The 8079-nt window shown below is 38.4% G+C and overlaps 1 long non-coding RNA gene across 1 annotated transcript in view; it reads left to right on the top strand.

Moving 5' to 3' along the window:
- The first annotated feature begins 1399 nt into the window (after nucleotides 1–1399).
- The window catches only part of LOC141560375 (uncharacterized), a 46048-nt gene continuing 39368 nt past the window's right edge, over nucleotides 1400–8079 (top strand). The window contains exons 1-2 of the long non-coding RNA XR_012487706.1: nucleotides 1400–1570; nucleotides 2032–2323. This is a non-coding gene — a long non-coding RNA (uncharacterized LOC141560375). The remainder of the gene's footprint in view (nucleotides 1571–2031; nucleotides 2324–8079) is intronic.

Below are 8079 nucleotides of genomic sequence, written 5' to 3'. Positions count from 1 at the left end.
GAACAGAAACAGAAGGCTATTTTCTAAACATCTGCCCCATTGAGTTGAAATTCTACATTAGCTCTTTAGCCAAGTTTCCTTGTTGTACTCACCCTAATTTCTGGGTCAGAGAAACTTTTCCATTGGATCCAGATCAGAGGTTTGTTCCACCGAACTCAGGATCCTGTCTGCCCCAAATTAGGCCCCAACATGTCATTTTCTGTTCTTTAAATGGTAATCGTTCTCTGGGCTCGGATTTGTTGGGGAGGTTCTGGAGGCAGCCTTGCTTTCAGTTAAGTGCCAATAATCACCTTTTGCAGCCAAGAGTTACAGTCCGGATCCTTTATTGTACTCTTCAAAATCCTGAATCTTTTTCTGTGTCCACTTCACCTTCTTAGAGGCCTGTCTCTCTCCTTGAGTCCCGAGAGCTCTTGTCCAAATGTCTCCAGCCAGCACAAACTTCAAAATGGGAATGAATCAGACTCGGCCTCCAAGAGGGTGGGATTGTGGGTTTCTGTCTTGTGAATCTCTGGGAACTCAATCCTAGTTCTGAATGTCCTGGAAGTCCATGAGCAGGCTGTTCCTTTAGACTTGTGAATCTCCTGGACTTGTGAATCTCCAGGACTTGTGAATCTCCCCATTGAATCCTGGCTCTGAATCTTCTCTCAGAGATGGTCTCTAAACACATGAAGTCTAATGTGTGAACCAATGAGAGAACTCCTTTATAAGTGTGAACTAAGTACATGAGTACATAAATACTTGGTCTCAAGTTCTGGCTCATAACATCTCCTTGTAGGATCAGAGCAATCCTACTGAACCATTAGATGATATCCATTCCAATGACTTAGCACCTTGTAAGAATCCTAACCAAAAGGATGTTTGACAAAAAGGTGTGGATGGAGGTAAGGAGTGTTAAAGAAGTTAAGAAGAGGAGGGGGAAGATGAAAAATTCATCGCCCTATCAATACAAAAGCCATATATGTCTCCTTGATTGGACATGAACCATAAAGGAAAAAAAAAAAAAAGCTGAATCAAAAAGTTTTGCATTCAAACATATTAAATTCCCCTTATCTATCCACACTGGACACGAATGTATTTCCTTCCTAATGGATACTCAGACTAGAATTTTAAAATTCATAGTCGGCGATGTTTTTCATGTTTGGTAAAGATGTACTCTAGGGGGAAAATGTCAAAACTGTTTGTTGAGAATCAGTGGGAAATCGTTTGAAACCCAATGAAGGCTCAGGGGCTTGGGTTCAGGAAAGTAAGGAACAAGTTTCCTGTCTCTGCATGAAGAATCCATCCTGCAATGAGAGAGCTGATTGGAGGGAGGGAAATGATATCATAGGAAAATGGTATGTGATGTCATGATGACCTCACAAAGCATTATGGGGATAAAAGACCAGGAGTCCCAAGAGCCGTGCTCTGTGCGGGAGAGAGAGCTGGTGAGATAGTGTGAGAGTGAGAGATTGAACGGAGATAGAGAGCGCCAGAGCCCAGACAGGAGAGAGCGATAGAGAGGAGAGAGGCGGAGAAGAGGGAGAGAGTGATGCGGAGGAGAGAGAGAGGAGAAGGGAGAAGAGAGGGAGAGGTGAGGCGAGAGGAAAGGGACAAGAGAGGGAGAGGAGAGGCGAGAGAACAGGGAGAGGACAGGGAGAGGTGAGGGGAGAGGTGAGGGAGAGGTGAGGGAGAGGACAGGGAGAGGACAGGGAGAGGACAGGGAGAGGACAGGGAGAGGACAGGGAAAGGAGAGGGAGAGGACAGGGAGAGGACAGGGAAAGGAGAGGGAGAGGACAGGGAAAGGAGAGGGAGAGGACAGGGAGAGGACAGGGAGAGGACAGGGAGAGGACAGGGAGAGGACAGGGAGAGGAGAGAAACCAGAGGAGAGGGAGAGGACAGGGAGAGGACAGGGAGAGGACAGGGAGAGGACAGGGAGAGGAGAGAAACCAGAGGAGAGGGAGAGCACAGGGAGAGGAGAGGGAGAGGACAAGGGAGAGGACAGGGAGAGGAGAGAAACCAGAGAGGGAAAGGACAGGGAGAGGAGAGAGTGAGGTGTAGAAAATAGAGATAAAAGAGAGGAGAGTGAGGGAAAGAGAGAGTGAGGGAGAGAGAGTGAATAAAAAGTGTGAGAGAAAAAGTGAGAAAGGTTGCAAGAGTGAGTTTGTGGAAAAAGGGAGAGACAGTGAGAGGGAAAGAGAGAGAGAGGGAGAGAAAAAGTGAGAGAGGAGAGAGGGAGGGAAAGAGGAGAGAGAGAAAGAGAGAGAGAGGGAAAGAGAGGTATCACCTCATACTTCATCACCTAAGGGGCTGCCTTGGGTTTTGCATCTCGGAGAAGTTCTTTCAGGTAAGAGACTCCATCATACTCACTATTCTGGAGGGGGGGACAGCCGAATATGTCTAGGAGGAGGAATGAAGGAGTTTTTATTGGGGGGGGGGGAAATATGTATGTTTGTGGGAAGTCACTGGATCTATTCTCTCCATACTGACCTTCACTTGCTAGTTGGTCAAAAGTCAATTGTGTGTTAACTCCTGTTTCCCTATTGCACTGACTTGAGTCCTACATAATTCATGATACTCCAAAAGCCACAACAAGTTTGTCCAAGTTCTAAACATGTCCTACCTATGGATTTCCAATCATTAGGGGTTAGGATTTCATAAAGAAAAATTATCTAGTAACATTCCCCCCGATGACAGGAAATCCCATACATTTTACATGTGTTACAATATAACCTAGATACAATATATGTGTGTAAATACCATTTTCTTGTTGCACATTAAGTATTAGATTCCGAAGGTATAAGTAACCTGGGTAGATAGACAGTAGTGCTAACAGTTTACATTCACTTCCCAGTGTTCCATCTCTGGGTGTAGTTATTTCTGTCCATCATTGATCAATTGGAAGTGAGTTGGATCTTCTTTATGTTGAAGATTTCCACTTCCATCAGAATACCTCTTCATACAGCATTGAAGTGTAAAGCGATCTTCTGGTTCTATTCATTTCACTCAGCATCAGTTGATGTAAGCCTGTCCAAGCCTCTCTGTATTGCTCCTGCTGGACATTTCTTTTTTTTTTTATTTTTCATCTTTATTTTTTTATTACATATGTTTTTATAATATTATCCCTTGTATTCATTTTTCCAAATTATCCCCCTGTCCCTCTACTCCCTCCCCCCCAATGAGAGGGAATCCCATACATTTTACATGTGTTACAATATAACCTAGATACAATATATGTGTGTAAATACCATTTTCTTGTTGCACAATAAGCATTAGATTCCGAAGGTACATGTAACCTGGGCAGACAGATATTAGTGCTAACAATTTACATTCACTTCCCAGTGTTTCTTCTCTGGGTGTAGCTACCTCTGTCCATCATTGATCAACTGGAAGTGAGTTGGATCTTCTTTATATTGAAGATTTCCACTACCATCAGAATACATCCTCATACAGTATTGTTGGTGTATAGTGATCTTCTGGTTATGCTCATTTCACTCAGGATCAGTTGATGTAAGTCTCTAAGCCTCTCTGTATTCCTCCTGCTGGTCATTTCTTACAGAGCAATAATATTCCATAACCTTCATATACCATAATTTACCCAACCATTCTCCAACTGATGGGCATCCATTCATCTTCCAGTTTCTAGCTACAACAAATAGAACTGCCACAAACATTTTGGCACATACAGATCCCTTTCCCTTCTTTAGTATTTCTTTGGGATATAAGCCCAGTAGTAGTACGGCTGGGTCAAAGGGTATGCACAGTTTGACAACTTTTTGGGCATAGTTCCAAATTGCTCTCCAGAATGGCTGGATTCTTTCACAACTCCACCAACAATGTATCAGTGTCCCAGTTTTCCCACATCCCCTCCAACATTTGTCATTATTTGTTCCTGTCATCTTAGCCAATCTGACAGGTGTGTAGTGGTATCTCAGAGTTGTCTTAACTTGCATTTCTCTAATCAGTAGTGATTTGGAACACTCTTTCATATGAGTGGATATAGTTTCGATTTCATCATCTGAGAATTGTCTGTTCATATCCTTTGACCATTTATCAATTGGAGAATGGTTTGATTTCTTATAAATTAGGGTCAGTTCTCTATATATTTTGGAAATGAGACCTTTGACAGAACCTTTAACTTTAAAAATATTTTCCCAATTTGTTGCTTCCCTTCTAATCTTGTTTGCATTAGTATTGTTTGTACAGAAACTTTTTAGTTTGATGTAATCAAAATCTTCTATTTTGTGATCAATAACGATCTCTAGTTCTCCTCTGGTCATAAATTCCTTCCTCCTCCAAAGGTCTGAGAGGTAGACTATCTTCTGTTCCTCTAATCTATTTATTATCTCATTCTTTATGCCTAAGTCACAGACCCATTTTGATCTTATCTTGGTATATAGTGTTGGTGTGGAACCATATCTAATTTCTGCCATACTAATTTCCAGTTTTCCCAACAGTTTTTTTCCAAATAATGAATTTTTATCCCTAATTTTTGGGTTTTTCAAACATTAGATTGCTATAGATGTACCGTTTTTTGTCCTTTGTCTCTAATCTGTTCCACTGATCTACCGGTCTATTTCTTAGCCAATACCAAATGGTTTTGGTGACTGCTGCTATATAATATAGCTTTATATCAGGTACACTTAGACCACCTTCCTCTGACTTTTTTTTCATTAGTTCTCTTGCAATTCTCGAACTTTTATTCTTCCACATGAATTGTGTTATTTTTTTCTAGGTCATTAAAATAGTTTCTTGGGAGTCTGATTGGTATAGCACTAAATAGATAGATTAGTTTGGGGAGTATTGTCATTTTTATTATATTCGCTCGGCCTATACAAGAGCACTGAATGCCTTTCCAATTATTTAAATCTGACTTTATTTTTGTGGCAAGTGTTTTGTAATTTTTCTCATATAATTCCTGACTATTCTTTGGTAGATGGATTCCCAAATATTTTATACTCTCAACATTTGTTTGGAATGGAATTTCTCTTTGTATCTCTTGCTGTTGCATTTTGTTGGTAATATATAAAAATGCTGAGGATTGATGTGGATTTATTTTGTATCCTGCCAATTTGCTAAAATTCTGAATTATTTCTAATAGCTTTTTAGCAGAGTCTTTGGGGTTCTCTAATTATACCATCGTGTCATCTGCAAAGAGTGATAGTTTGATTTCCTCATTTCCTACTCTAATTCCTTGAATCACTTTCTTGGCTCTTATTGCCGAGGCTAGCGTTTCTAGTACTATATTGAATAGTAATGGTGATAGTGGGCAACCTTGTTTCACTCCTGATCTTACTGGGAAAGGTTGCAGTTTATTTGTATTGCATATTATGCTTACTGACGGTCTTAAATATATGCTCCTGATTACTCTAAAGAATAGTCCATTTATTCCTATACTCTCAAGAGTTTTTAGTAGGAATGGATGTTGGATTTTGTCAAATGCTTTTTCTGCATCTATTGAGATGATCATATGGTTTTTATTAATTTGATTATTAATATGGTCAATTATACTAATAGTTTTCCTAATATTCCTGGTATAAATCCTACTTGATCATAGTATATTATCCTGGGGATGATTTTCTGAAGTCTTTTTGCTAATATCTTAAGATTTTAGCATCAATATCATTAAGGAAATTGGTCTATAATTATCTTTCTCAGTTTTCAATCGACCTGGTTTAGGTATCAGTACCATGTCTGTGTCATAAAAGGAGATTGGTAGGACTCCTTCATCCCCTATTTTTTCAAATAGTTTATATAGCATTTGGGCTAATTGTTCTCTAAATGTTTGGTAGAATTCACATGTAAATCCATCTGGTCCTGGGGATTTTTTCCTGGGGAGTTGATTAATAGCTTGTTCTAATTCTTTTTCTGAAATGGCACTATTTAAGCAATTTCTCCCCTCCTCTGTTAATCTAGGAAGCCTATATTTTTGGAGGAAGTCATCCATTTCACTTAAGTTATCAAATTTATTGGCATAAAGTTGTGCAAAGTAACTCATTATTTCTCTAATTTCCTCTTCATTGGTGGAAAGATCCCCCTTTTCATTTGTAAGACTTAACAATTTGATTTTCCTCTTTCTTTTTTTCTGATCAGATTTACCAAAGGTTTATCTATTTTATTAGCTTTTTCATAAAACCAACTCTTGGTTTTATTTATTAATTCAATAGTTTTTTTTTTACTTTCAATATTATTGATTTCTCCTTTTAATTTTTGTATTTCCAGTTTAATTTTTTGTTGGGGGTTTTTAATTTGGTCTTTCTCTAGCTTTTAAAGTTGCAGGCCCAATTTGTTAATCTTCTCTTTCTCTATTTTCTTCAAATAAGCCTCTAAATATATAAAATTTCCCTTTATTACCACTTTAGCTGTATCCCACAGATTTTGGTATGATGTCTCATCATTGTCATTATCTTGGGTGAAATTAATTGTTTCTATAATTTGCTCTTTCACCCAGTCATTCTTTAAGATGAGATTATTCAGTTTCCAATTACTTTTTGGTCTATTTACCCCTAACTTCTTACTGAATGTAGCTTTTATTGCATTGTGATCTGAGAAGAAGGTATTATTTCTGCCTTCCTACATTTAATTTTGAGATCTTTATGTCCTAATATATGGTCAATTTTTGTATAGGATCCATGAACTGCTGAGAAGAAAGTATATTCCTTTGTATCACCATTCAGTTTTCTCAACAGGTCTATCATACCTAGTTTTTCTAATGTTCTATTTACTTTTTTAATTTCTTTCTTATTTGTTTTGTGGTTTGATTTGTCTAAATCTGAGAGTGCAAGGTTGAGATCTCCCACTATTATAGTTTTACTGTTTATTTCTTCTTGCAATTCTCTTAATTTTTCCTTTAAAAAGTTAGACGCTATACCACTTGGTGCATATATGTTTAGTATCGATATGGCTTCATTATTTATGCTACCTTTCAGCAGGATATAGTTTCCTTCCTTATCTCTTTTAACTAGATCAACTTCTGCTTTTACTTGATCTGAGATAAGGATAGCTACCCCTGCTTTTTTGGCTTTATTTGAAGCATAATAGATTCTGCTCCAACCTTTTACCTTTACTCTGTATGCATCTCCCTGCTTTAAGTATGTTTCCTGTAAACAACATATTGTAGGGTTCTGATTTTTGATCCAGTCTGCTATCTGTCTCCGTTTGATGGGAGCTTTCATCCCATTCACATTTACAGTTAAAATTACTAATTCTGCATTTCCTGCCATCATATTATCCCCAGATTATGCTTTTTCCCTTGACCCCATGAACCCCTTCCCCGATATTTAATTTATAGACCCCACTTGTGACGTGCAGCTCTCCCTTTTTTTTTTTTAGTATCCCTCCCCCCTCCCTCCAACTCCCTTCCCTTATTCTCCTTTTCCTTTTCCCTTTTCCTCTCCCTCCTTTTAATGAGGTGATAGAGAATTCTCTGAAAAACAGACAATTATTTACTCTTTGAGCCTCTTCTGATGAGAGTAAGATTCACACAATGTTTCTCCGCCTCTCTAAATTCCCTCAGATATGGTGTATTTTCTATGCCTTTTCCTGGGATGTATTTTCCCTCTTTTTATCACTCCCTCCCCTTTTTCTGATATTACCCCCTTTCCTTTACTAAACCCCACTTTTTTTCTTTTATATCCAGGAGTACTTTCTATACACCCACAACAGAGATACAGTTCTCAAGGGTTCTGTGTACCTTTTTCTGTTTCTCTTCAGTCTTGTGGATGTAGATCAAAATTTTTGTTTAAGTCTGGTTTTTTTCTTAGAAACATATGGAATTCCTCTATTTCATTGAATGACCATCTTCTTCCATGGAAAAAGATGCTAAACTTAGCTGGGTAGTTTATTCTTGGTTGCAATCCTTGATCTTTTGCCTTTCGGAATATCAGGTTCCAGGCCCTTCTATCTTTTAATGTGGAGGCAGCTAGATCTTGTGTGACCTTATTATGGCACCTTGGTATTAAAATTGTTTTTTTCTAGCTGCTTGCAGGATTTTCTCCTTTGTGTGGTAATTCTGCAGCTTAGCCACAATATTCCGTAGTGTTCTTTTTTTAGGGTCTATTTCAGAAGGAGTTTGATGAATTCTTTCAACATCTACTTTCCCCT

The sequence above is a fragment of the Sminthopsis crassicaudata genome, chromosome 3 (genome assembly GCF_048593235.1).
Source record: "Sminthopsis crassicaudata isolate SCR6 chromosome 3, ASM4859323v1, whole genome shotgun sequence".
Classification (NCBI taxonomy): Eukaryota; Metazoa; Chordata; class Mammalia; order Dasyuromorphia; family Dasyuridae; genus Sminthopsis; species Sminthopsis crassicaudata.
This window is presented reverse-complemented; position numbering and strand designations above follow the sequence as displayed.